Genomic DNA, 12,945 nt, shown 5'->3' with positions numbered 1-12,945 from the left:
ATTTGCTGATGATGTCCTCCTTACTTTAACAGACCCCTTGAGATCTTTGAGGGCAGTTGGCGGAATTGTCTCATTATTTAGCAAGGCATCCTGCTACATCTAAAACATCAACAAATTCTAAATTTAAGACATAAATGTGAACCCATCCTTGAAGGAGGTTATTTAGGAAAAAATTTCCTTCCAATGGCAATCATCAATTCCCTATCTGGGTTTAGCTCTATGTTTCCCACTGTCAGATATTGTCTTGAACAACCTAGATCCCCTACTTATTTCAATCCAAAAACAGTTTGAAAAATAGTGCTCTACAAGATGTTGATATTACCAAAATTTCTATACTAATTCCGTACTCTATCCTTACCAATCCCACATGCAGTCATAACTGAATTTCAGAAATACCTTTTGAGATTTACATGGGACAGCAAAAGGCCTACGGTTACATCCACTACATTATATCTTTACCACAGACAGGAGGAACTGGGAGTACCCAACCTATGGTAATACTATCAGGCTATTAATATGAACTTGTCTACCCCTTGGTTAGCTAATCCCCAGAAGTAAGCGTGGAATCATATTGAATGGCACCTTAACAGAAACAGACCCTTGAACACTCTTCTTAAAGCATCAGTGCTCAACATATTTTTTCGGAAAACTTTCCTCCTCAGCAGATATACAAGACCTAACTCCTCAAGCCAATCATTGTGAATAAAAAGATCATCCCTTTTCAAATGATTAGGGATAGATTTTTTAGTACCCCAAAGCTGAGTATTCCAGCACTTTTGGCATCAACTATATCCTTTTAATCAGGTGTTTATGTAATGTGCAGCAGAAGTAAGAAAGTCCTAAGTTTACTGTGTATATTTGTTTATGCTTCCACCGTAATGTGTGTACTGACAAGTTTTTCCAGTTTCCTGGTGAGTTACTTAGCAAAAGTCAGCAGTTAACCAGTTACAGCTGGCCTGTTATTGGTGGTTATCACATCTGGGCTTGGCTAGAGTAACAGTACAAAAGGAATGAGTAGGTGAAGAGATAGAGTAGCCTAGAGATAGAGATTGGGGAGGAACCAGGAGAAGATCAGCAACAGCTAGTGCGGTGGGAAGCAACATTTAAGTGTGAGTACGAAACCAAGTATACTAGAAAGTTAGCAGAAGAGAGAGAAGCAAAGAGAGAAAAGAGAAAACAGAGAGAGGTAAGAAACCAAGTCAGGAATCAGTGTGTCAATACAGTAATCAAAGCCAGGGAGGAAAAGCTGAAAGTTTTGAAATGTAATGTCTTGTAACAGTCCCCTGAGAAGAACAAGGTTAAAACGTGATCTAAGTCTAAAAGTGTGTGCTAAATCCATCAATGTCAGCAAGTGTAATTTCAATTCATCATCTGCCTCCTGTAACTGGAACGTCAAGTACTCTCATTCCCTGCATTAAAGAGTTAACACTTGTTTCATCATCTAAAGTCTGTTGCCTGGAGGCTCTTCCCTTCATCAACATACTAAACTCAGGTACCACACTAATGCTCAAGGAGCAAGAACTACTATTCCCATTGAAGTCAATGGGCGACCCGAGCATTTTTGTATATCGCCGATGCTCGCTAAGGTTTTCATTTGTGAAAATCTGGGCAATTCAAGAAAGTGATGGGAACGACACAGCAACGGATCAGGCAGGCGAGGGGCTACATGTTGGGCTGAATCTCAAGTTCCCAGGTCCCACTATTAAGCCACAATAGCGGCAAGAGTGCCCCCCACCTCCCAACAATTTTTACTTCTGAAAAACCCTCATTAGCAAGGCATACCTTAGCTAAGCACCACACTACCTCCAACAAAGCACAAATCACTGCCTGCATGACACTCCGCTGCCACTTCTCCTGGGTTACATGCTGCCCCCCCCCCCCCCCCCCGCACGACCCAGTGTCCACAGCGCACACCAAAGTGTCACTGCGCAGCCTTCAGCTGCCCTCATGCCACACGCTGGCCTCATAGCCACACCACCCTCATGTCTATTTATAAGTGCGTTTGCCATGAGGAGGAACCGCAGGCAAACACTGCAGAGGGTTGGCATGGCAATGCAGCGACCCTCTTTAAAAGGGGCGGGGCGATAGCCCATAATGCTGTACAGAAGCAATGAGAAATCCAATCCTGTGCCACCTCCATCAGGAGCTGCACATGTGGGCATAGCAATGGGGAACCCATGTGCCACACACTATTCATTCTGCCAAGGTGTCTGCATGCCCCAGTCAGACCGGGGTTTTTTATAAAAAGTCACAGGCAGGTACAACTCCACAATTGGAATTCTGCGTGCACCCACAGCATGGGTGGCTCCCTGGAACCCACTGGCTGTACATAAATGTATCCCATTGCAGTGCCCTGGACAGCAGAGCTAACGTCAGATTAAATGCAGGTGGGCTTCGGCCCACACTGCATACCCCAGTCAGACTGGGGTTTTTTATAAGTAGACACAGGCAGGTACAACTCCCTATTGTGAAGTCCCTGTGGACCAACAGCATGGGTGGCTCCCTGGAACCCACCGGCGGTACATAAATAAATCCCATTGCAGTGCCCAGCACAGCTGAGGTAACGTCAGGTTTAATGCATGTGGGCATCGGCCTACACTGCATGCCCCTGTCAGACTGGGGTTCTTTAGAAGTGGACACATGCAGTTACAACTCCGTGTCGACCGACAGCATGGGTGGCTCCCTTGAACCCACCGGCAGTACTTAAATAAATCCCATTGCAGTGCCCAGCACAGCTGAAGTAACGCCAGGTTTAATGCAGGTGGGCTTCGGCCCACACTGCATGCCCCAGTCAGACTGGGGTTCTTTAGAAGTGGACACATGCAGTTACAACTCCGTGTGGACCGACAGCATGGGTGGGTCCCAGGAAGCCACCGGGGGTACATAAATAAATCCCATTGCAGTGCCCAGCACAGCTGAGGTAACGTCAGGTTTAATGCAGGTGGGCTTGGGCCACACTGCATGCCCCAGTCAGACTGGGGTTCTTTAGAAGTGGACACATGCAGTTACAACTCCGTGTGGACCGACAGCATGGGTGGGTCCCAGGAAGCCACCGGCGGTACATAACTATATCCCATTGCAGTGCCCAGCACAGCTGAGGTAACGTCAGGTTTAATGCAGGTGGGCTTCGGCCCACACTGCATGCCCCAGTCAGACTGGGGTTCTTTAGAAGTGGACACATGCAGTTACAACTCCGTTTGGACCGACAGCATGGGTGGGTCCCAGGAAGCCATCGGCGGTACATAAATATTACCCATTGCAGTACCCAGCACAGCTGAGGTAACGTCAGGTTTAATGCAGGTGGGCTTCGGCCCACACTGCATGCCCCAGTGAGACTGGGGTTCTTTAGAAGTGGACACATGCAGTTACAACTCCGTGTCGACCGACAGCATGGGTGGCTCCCTTGAACCCACCGGCGGTACTTAAATAAATCCCATTGCAGTGCCCAGCACAACTGAGGTGACGTCAGGTTTAATGCAGGTAGGCTTGGGCCCACACTGCATGCCCCAGTCAGACTGGGGTTCTTTAGAAGTGGACACATGCAGTTACAACTCCGTGTGGACCGACAGCATGGGTGGGTCCCAGGTAGCCACCGCCGGTACATAAATATATCCCATTGCAGTGCCCAGCACAGCTGAGGTAACGTCAGGTTTAATGCAGGTGGGCTTCGGCCCACACTGCATGCCCCAGTCAGACTGGGGTTCTTTAGAAGTGGACACATGCAGTTACAACTCCGTGTGGACCGACAGCATGGGTGGGTCCCAGGAAGCCACCGGCGGTACATAAATATATCCCATTGCAGTGCCCAGCACAGCTGAGGTAACGTCAGGTTTAATGCAGGTGGGCTTCGGCCCACACTGCAGGCCCCAGTCAGACTAGGGTTCTTTAGAAGTGGACACATGCAGTTACAACTCCGTGTCGACCGACAGCATGGGTGGCTCCCTGGAACCCACCGGCGGTACATAAATATATCCCATTGCAGTGCCCAGCACAGCTGAGGTAACGTCAGGTTTAATGCAGGTGGGCTTCGGCCCACACTGCATGCCCCAGTCAGACTGGGGTTCTTTAGAAGTGGACACATGCAGTTACAACTCCGTGTGGACCGACAGCATGGGTGGGTCCCAGGAAGCCATCGGTGGTACATAAATATATCCCATTGCAGTGCCCAGCACAGCTGAGGTAACGTCAGGTTTAATGCAGGTGGGCTAAAAATTACTAGGATTACACTGTAGGCGAGGGCCCAAAAAAATTGGTGTACCAACAGTACTAATGTACCTCAGAAAAATTGCCCATGCCCAACCAAGAGGGCAGGTGAAACCCATTAATCGCTTTGGTTAATGTGGCTTAATTTGTAACTAGGCCTGTAGGCAGCCCAGTTAAAATAAAAATTGGTTCAGGTGCAAGTTTCAACGCTTTAATGAGAATTGAAACGTATAAACATTGTTTACAAAAGTAATATGACTGAGCTTTGTGGGCCTAAGAAAAATTGCCCGTTCGGCGTGATTACGTTAGGTTTCAGGAGGAGGAGGACGAATATAATACACAGATTGATGAAGCTAAAAGCTCCCCGCTTTTGATGTGATAGAGAACGATGCTTCCATCCGCGGGTGCAGCCTACGTATTGTTTAGGTACCGCTGCTGTCCGCTGGTGGAGAAGAGAAGTCTGGGGAAATCCCATCTTTATGAGTGTAAGCCTGTCGGCACTGTCGGTTGACAGGCGGGTACGCTTACCTGTGATGATTCCCCCAGCCGTACTAAACACCCTTTCTGACAAGACGCTAGCTGCAGGACAAGCAAGAACCTCCAGGGCATACAGCGCGAGTTCAGGCCACGTGTCCAGCTTCGACACCCAGTAGTTGTAGGGGGCAGAGGCGTGACGGAGGCCGGTCGTGCGATCGGCTACGTACTCCCTCACCATCCTTTTACAGTGCTCCCGCCGACTCAGCCTTGACTGGGGAGCGGTGACACAGTCTTGCTGGGGAGCCATAAAGCTGTCAAAGGCCTTGGAGAGTGTTCCCCTGCCTGCGTTGTACATGCTGCCTGATCTCCGCGCCTCCCCTGCTACCTGGCCCTCGGAACTGCGCCTTCTGCAACTAGCGCTGTCGGATGGGAATTTTACCATCAGTTTGTCCGCCAGGGTCCTGTGGTATAGCATCTCTCTCGAACCCCTTTCCTCTTCGGGTATGAGAGTGGAAAGGTTCTCCTTATACCGTGGGTCGAGCAGTGTGTACACCCAGTAATCCGTAGTGGCCAGAATGCGTGTAACGTGAGGGTCACGAGAAAGGCATCCTAACATGAAGTCAGCCATGTGTGCCAGGGTACCTGTATGCAACACATGGCTGTCCTCACTAGGAAGATCACTTTCAGGATCCTCCTCCTCCTCCTCCTCCTCCTCCTCAGGCCATACACACTGAAAGGATGACAGGCAAGCAGCATGGGTATCCTCAGCAGTGGGCCAAGCTGTCTCTTCCCCCTCCTCCTCATGCTCCTCCCCCTCCTCCTCCTCCTCCTCAATGCGCTGAGATATAGACATGAGGGTGCTCTGACTATCCAGTGACATACTGTCTTCCCCTGCCTCCGTTTCCGAGCGCAAAGCGTCTGCCTTTATGCTTTGCAGGGAACTTCTCAAGAGGCATAGCAGAGGAATGGTGACGCTAATGATTGCAGCATCACCGCTCACCATCTGGGTAGACTCCTCAAAGTTTCCAAGGACCTGGCAGATGTCTGCCAACCAGGCCCACTCTTCTGTAAACAATTGAGGAGGCTGACTCCCGCTACGCCACCCATGTTGGAGTTGGTATTTCACTATAGCTCTATGCTGCTCATAGAGCCTGGCCAACATGTGGAGCGTAGAGTTCCACCGTGTGGGCACGTCGCACAGCAGTCGGTGCACTGGCAGATTAAACCGATGTTGCAGGATCCACAGGGTGGCAGCGTCCGTGTTGGACTTGCGGAAATGTGCGCAGAGCCGGCGCACCTTTCCGAGCAGGTCTGACAAGCGTGGGTAGCTTTTCAGAAGCCGCTGAACCACCAAATTAAAGACGTGGGCCAGGCATGGCACGTGCGTGAGGCTGCCGAGCTGCAGAGCCGCCACCAGGTTACGACCGTTGTCACACACGACCATGCCCGGTTGCAGGCTCAGCGGCGCAAGCCAGCGGTCGGTCTGCTCTGTCAGACCCTGCAGCATTTCGTGGGCCGTGTGCCTCTTCTCTCCTAAGCTGAGTAGTTTCAGCACGGCTTGCTGGCGCTTGCCCACCGCTGTGCTGCCACCCCGCGCGACACCGACTGGTGCTGCTGACACATCTAGATTGCGAGACAGAGGTTGCGTAGGAGGAGGAGGAGGGTGGTTTAGTGAAGGAAGAATACACCGCCGCAGATACCAGCACCGAGCTGGGGCCCGCAATTCTGTGGGTGGGTAGGACGTGAGCGGTCCCAGGCTCTGACTCGGTCCCAGCCTCCAGTAAATTCACCCAATGTGCCGTCAGGGAGATATAGTGGCCCTGCCCGCCTGTGCTTGTCCACGTGTCAGTTGTTAAGTGGACCTTGGCAGTAACCGCGTTGGTGAGGGCGTGTACAATGTTGCGGGAGACGTGGTCGTGCAGGGCTGAGACGGCACATCGGGAAAAGTAGTGGCGACTGGGAACCGAGTAGCGCGGGGTCGCCGCCGCCATCCTGTTTTTGAAAGCCTCCATTTCCACAAGCCTATACGGCAGCATCTCCAGGCTGATAAATTTGGCTATGTGCACGTTTAATGCTTGAGCGTGCGGGTGCGTGGCGGCGTACTTGCGCTCGTGCTCAAACAGTTGCGCTAGCGACGGCTGGACGCTGCGCTAAGAGACATTGCTGGATGGGGCCGAGGACAGCGGAGGTGAGGGGGTGGGTGCAGGCCGGGAGACGGTTGTGCCTGTGTCCTGAGAGGGGGGTTGGATCTCAGTGGCAGGTTGGGGAACAGGGGGAGAGGCAGTGGTGCAAACCGGAGGCGGTGAACGGCCTTCGTCCCACCTTGTGGGGTGCTTGGCCATCATATGCCTGCGCATGCTGGTGGTGGTGAGGCTGGTGGTGGTGGCTCCCCGGCTGATCTTGGCGCGACAAACCTTGCACACCACAGTTCGTCGGTCGTCTGCACTTTCAGTGAAAAACTGCCACACCTTTGAGCACCTCGGCCTCTGCAGGGTGGCATGGCCCTGCCTCTACCCCTGGCCACCGCACTGCCTCGTCCAACCTGCCCTGCTGCTGCACTTGCCTCCCCCTCTGAAGACCTGTCCTCAGTAGGCTTAGCAAACCAGGTGGGTTCAGTCACCTCATCGTCCAGCTGCTCTTCCTCCGAATCCTCTGTGCACTCCTCCCTCGGACTTACTGCAATTACTACTACCTGAGTGATAGACAACTGTGTCTCATCGTCATCGTCCTCCTCAGCCACTGAAAGCTCTTGAGACAGTTGGCGGAAGTCCCCAGCCTCATCCCCCGGACCCCGGGAACTTTCCAAAGGTTGGGCATCGGTCACGACAAACTCCTCTGGTGGGAGAGGAACCATCACTGGCCATTCTGGGCAGGGGCCCGAGAACAGTTCCTGGGAGTCTGCCTGCTCCTCAGAATGTGTCATTGTAATGGAGTGAGGAGGCTGGGAGGAAGGAGGAGCAGCAGCCAGAGGATTCAGAGTTGCAGCAGTGGACGGCGTAGAAGTCTGGGTGGTCGATAGATTCTGGATGCACTTTCTGCCATCCACGACAGGACCTGCTCACACTGCTCATTTTCTAATAAAGGTCTACCGCGTGGACCCATTAATTGTGAGATGAATCTGGGGACACCAGAAACGTGCCTCTCTCCTAATCCCACAGCAGTCGGCTGCGATACACCTGGATCAGGAGCTCAGCCTGTGCCCACACCCTGACTTGGGCCTCCACGTCCTCGCCTGCGTCCACGTCCTCTAGGCCTACCCCTTCCCCTCAGCATGGTGTATTACGAGTAGAGCAGAAACAGAACGCTGTAATTAAATGTGCCGCTTATTGGCCTGTGGTTGGAGGCTGACTTCCCTTACGGAACGCACAGCAGAGCCAGGAAACAATTTTTTGCACGCCTGTAGTGAGACGTAGGTGCGTATCACTCAGCTAGTGGAATTCACAGTGCAGAAGCAGTCAAGTCGCCAAAGGGCAGTGGTACGCCTTAAGTATTTGGCTTCCCTTTTTTTAAATGGTGAGCTGAAACAGCAGACAGATACTGTATGCAGTGTATATTATGTTTACTGTTTCCCTCTGGCGCTATCACGGCGGTGATGTAACGGGCACAGCAGAGCCAGGAAACAATTTTGCGCAAGCCTGCTGTAACACTTAGCTGCATAATAATTAGGACTACTACCCCCAGCAGACACGCAGTACACTGAAGACAGTCACAGGCAGCCCAAATATAGTATTTTTCCCCAATTTTTTTGAAAAAGCCCACTGCCTATATAGACAGTATATCTCTTTTACCTTTCCCACTGTCCCTGCCTCACCAGTACTTCCCCTATACTGAGTAAAATGACTGCAGACTGAGGACGCAATGGTCTGCATGCCCGATATACAAAAAAAAAAATAATTGTGCAACACTGCTAAAAGCAGCCTCAACAGTACTGCAGACGGTCAGATGTGGCCCTAAGAAGGACCGTTGGGGTTCTTCAAGCCTAAAATAACACCTAACGCTCTCCCTATAGCAGCAGCAGCATCAGCAGCACTTTCCCTGATCTATATCAGAATGCATCTGTGGCGAGCCGCGGGCGGGGCAGATTTTAATACTCGGGTGACACCTGATCTCCCCAGCCACTCACTGCAGGGGGGTGGTATAGGGCTGGAACGTCACAGGAGGAAGATGTAATACCTTCCATGTCTTTCTATTGGCCAGAAAAGCGCGCAAATGTCTCAGAGATGAAAGTGAAAGTAACTCGAACATCGCGTGGTGCTCGTCTCGAGTAACGAGCATCTCGAACACCCTAATACTCGAACGAGCATCAAGCTCGGACGAGTACGCTCGCTCATCTCTAGTCCCTACCCATATATGGGCTGGTGTCACAGTAAACTAACATCTTCCCCTACCTGACTATATGGGCAGCAGGCCATCAAAGCTGCCTATTTTATTTATTTTTTACCACTGGTGTAGCTCGGACCAGTAAACCACCATTTTTACCACCTGCCAGTAGGAGCAGTAGAGCCACCGGGACACATCTTATTTCTGCCCCGCTGCTTAAATGCCTCCTAAGTCTGGGTCACTAGAATTTGATCTCTCTCTCTTGGCGAATTCCAAGGATATTGCCAGATACGCTGTTTCCTCATAAATTCTCAGCTAGGAAAGTGTAATACTCTCAAAAGTGGACCAAACACATGGCTTGTTCACTAGAAGATGCTACAATATCCTCTCCGGAGATATGGGAGAAATTGAAAAAGCCCTCCTGCTAAAATTGGGAATGGCACCAATTCAGTGGATATCATTGTTTGGATGGCGAACAAGTCCACGCTTTGCGCTAATCACCTTTTAACACACTATAAACTGCTAACTAAGTGGTATTATACACAGTCCAGGTTGGCAAGGAGTTTTCGCAATAATAGAAAAAAAAAGGTTGGAGAGATTGTGGACAAGAGGGTACTATGTACCACTTATTCTGGGAGTGTCCATGAATATATTCTGTTTGGGAAGGGGTATTTCTAATAGGGCAAACTATAATGGGAAGCAAAATTCCTAAAAACTCAAAATTGGCTCTACTACTGTTGGAATCGAACCGTATAACCCCCAAATTCCGGAGATGGGTATGCCACTTCCTGTTAGCTGCCAAACTTGCCCTGGCAAGGAAGTGAAGATCTGATGTCCCCCCTAATACCAAAGAATTACACGACATGTTGGTAGACTATTGCAGGAGATCAAGGGGTATGATATGTCTGCCCAGGCCTTGGCAAGATGGAGAGCCTCCATCACAGACTTAAAGGCCTCCAGAGCTGAAAGACTTGTTCTTTCAAATGTAAGAGCACACACGCCTTAAGTCACCTGTAAAGAGCAGGCTATTCGCTCTAGTTGGAGCCGTAGTCCTGGCAGTCCAGAGGCCCTCTCCAACAAGTGAGCCTATGCGAAGACCCACAACCATCACAATTCTGCAAACTGAGAGAGCACCAGTACTCTGATAGTCCCCAAAGCAGATTCCCAAAGTATGCAGAAGCTAGCACAATACAGAAGGCTACTGTTGGCACCACCAACAGCATCACAAACCACAGTAAAGCCCGCACCCCAACCTGAATCTAAGAATCACGGAAAATGCACCAAAAGCCACACCATGTGCACAGGCCATGGCCCCGTCTGGACCACAACCTACAGTGACACCCCATACTGTCCATGAAGGCAGGTCCATTCACCTGTGATGCCAAATTGTTACAGCAGTCTGCCCTTCTCCAGAAAAGGGAGGGATAGCTGTTGCTTGTATCAGCCATTAGGGCTTCAACAAACCCCATCAAAGAGGCCCCAAAGAGACCTCATATGTTGTGGAGACTCTACGTTAATGGGTGGAGCAAGACCAAAAAGACCTTAAATCTGCCTGAGGCTGTGCCTTTGCCTTGATTCTGATGTCCCAAAGTGATCCAGACGTTGAATGGGAACATGATGAGGAGCTCTACCATTCCTGGATCAAGGATAGATGGAGGGAATGCTCAGAGAAACTATATGCCTGCAACGACATACCTGGACCATTGAATAAGGTAGAGCCTGTGGATCTGGAGCCCTCCTTTATGGAGTAAGAAGTGATTATGGCAATGAAACAACTTGCCAAAAATAAAGCACCAGGCATAGATAACATACCGGCAGAGCTATTGCTGCCAGTATCAGTGAAAACCATCACAGCACTGTGCCAGGCAGTATGGGCATCCACACAATGGCCACAAGACAGGAAAAGATCTATCTTCATCCCTCTACCAAAGAAAGGTGACTCCCAGATTTGCTCCAACTACCGAACAACAGCCCTCATTCCGCACGCAAGCAAGATTCTTCTCAAAATTATACAGGAAAGACTGAGATCAGTAGTTAGAGCGGCACTCCCTGATGCACAGGCAGGATTACGTTGAGGACGTGGCACCCGCGACCATATTGCAAACCTGTGATGGATCATGGAAAAAGCTCAAGAATACCAAAAGAATATCTATATGTGCTTCATCGACAACATCAAGGCCTTTGACTGCGTCAACAATGACAAGTTGTGGCAGGCCCTACAAGAGCTGGGCGTATCAGGACATCTGGTCAAGCTAATAAAATCACTTTATACTAATCAAGAAGCCACTGTGAGAACACAGTATGGGGACACAGATTGGTTTGGGATCCTCTCTTGAATTTTAAGAAGACTAAAATTATAACAACTGCAAAAAATGGCCAAATTAAAATCAAAATTGACAATGTGATCATAGAATGCAAGTGAGATTTCATCTCCCTTGGCTCAAAAATTGACCAGGCAAGAGAATCTATGCCAGAGATAAAACGTAGGATAGCATTAGGGTGAAACATAGATAAAATCTGGAAAAATAGGAATATCGGTATAGTAACTAAATGCAGGATAGTGCAAACCACCGTTTTCCCCATAGCCATGTATGGATGTGAAAGCTGAACTGCGAAAAAAGCTGATAGAAGGAGGATTGATGTGTTTGAGCTGTGGTGCTGGCGAAAGCTGCTGCGTATGCCTTGGATGGTGAGAGTAACAAACAGAGAAGTCCTGAATCATATAAGACCCGATATATCACTGGAGGGCAAGATGACCAGACTCAGACTCATGTATTTTGGCCATGTAATGCGAGCAGAGTTGCTAGGAAAATCTATAATGCTTGGGCAGATCAGTGGCAAAAGAAAACCTGGCCGCCAAAGAACACGATGACTTGATACTGTAAAAGCTGATACTAGCATGGATATCACACAACTGAAAGAAGCAGTGCAAATCTAAAAAACATGGAAGGAGCTCACCTTTAGGGTCACCAAGGGTTGTGAATAGAGATGAGCGAGTATACTCGCTAAGGCACATTACTTGAGCGAGTAGTGCCTTAGCCGAGTATCTCCCCTCTCGTCTTCAAAGATTCAGGGGCCGGCACGGGTGACAGGTGAGTTGCGGCGGGGAGCAGGTGGGAGCGGGGGGGAGAGAGGGAAAGAGAGATCTCCCCTCCATTCCTCCCCGCTCTCCCCCGGCGCTCCCCGCCCCCAGCCGGCCCACGAATCTTTAGAGATGAGCGGGGAGATACTCGGCTAAGGCACTACTCACTCGAGTAATGTGCCTTAGTGAGTATACTTGCTCATCTCTAGTCGTGAACGATTAAACGGCTAACACCAACAACCCTTCCTGGAGACTTTTGCCTTTCTCATCTGGTGCTGGGAGCTTGTTTGGATCTATGGCATCCACCACTCGCTTCACTATAGACCCCAACACAGAGGAGGAGTGCCACCAGTGGCCTTGGAATACCACTTGATTAAGTAGTTCAACAAGGACTCCCATCATGCTGAGCCTTCAATTGTTCCTCATAAGTATTCTTTGAAATTCTGAAGGACTCCCTATATGGTCGAGCAATTTATTTCTAAAATGGACTCCCACAATCATTGAGCCTATCTTTGCAATTCACAACATCATTAAATCCATATATGGACTCCTGTTTGTAGAGCCATTATTCATTTTGTCATAAAAATATACTTTCATGGCCTTTACTATGCCAAGCCATTGTTCATTCATTTTCCCGCTTCAACTACGATGTTGGCGTCAGCTCTCATGCACTTTATTTATTATGGACTGTGTGCCCCGAGTTGCATTCAGGGAGGAAGTAAAGCAGCAAACCTGTTTAAAATAATGGCAGTATTCTCCATCAACATCAAGTATTGTTTCTTAAAAAAAAAAAAAAAACTAATTCCAAGATTGACTGTTGTGAGGACTTTATAATAACTGCTGCTAAACTGCGTAATAATAGT

This window comes from Eleutherodactylus coqui, chromosome 1 (assembly GCF_035609145.1).
Source record: "Eleutherodactylus coqui strain aEleCoq1 chromosome 1, aEleCoq1.hap1, whole genome shotgun sequence".
NCBI lineage: Eukaryota > Metazoa > Chordata > Amphibia > Anura > Eleutherodactylidae > Eleutherodactylus > Eleutherodactylus coqui.
Note: the sequence above shows the minus strand (reverse complement) of the source record.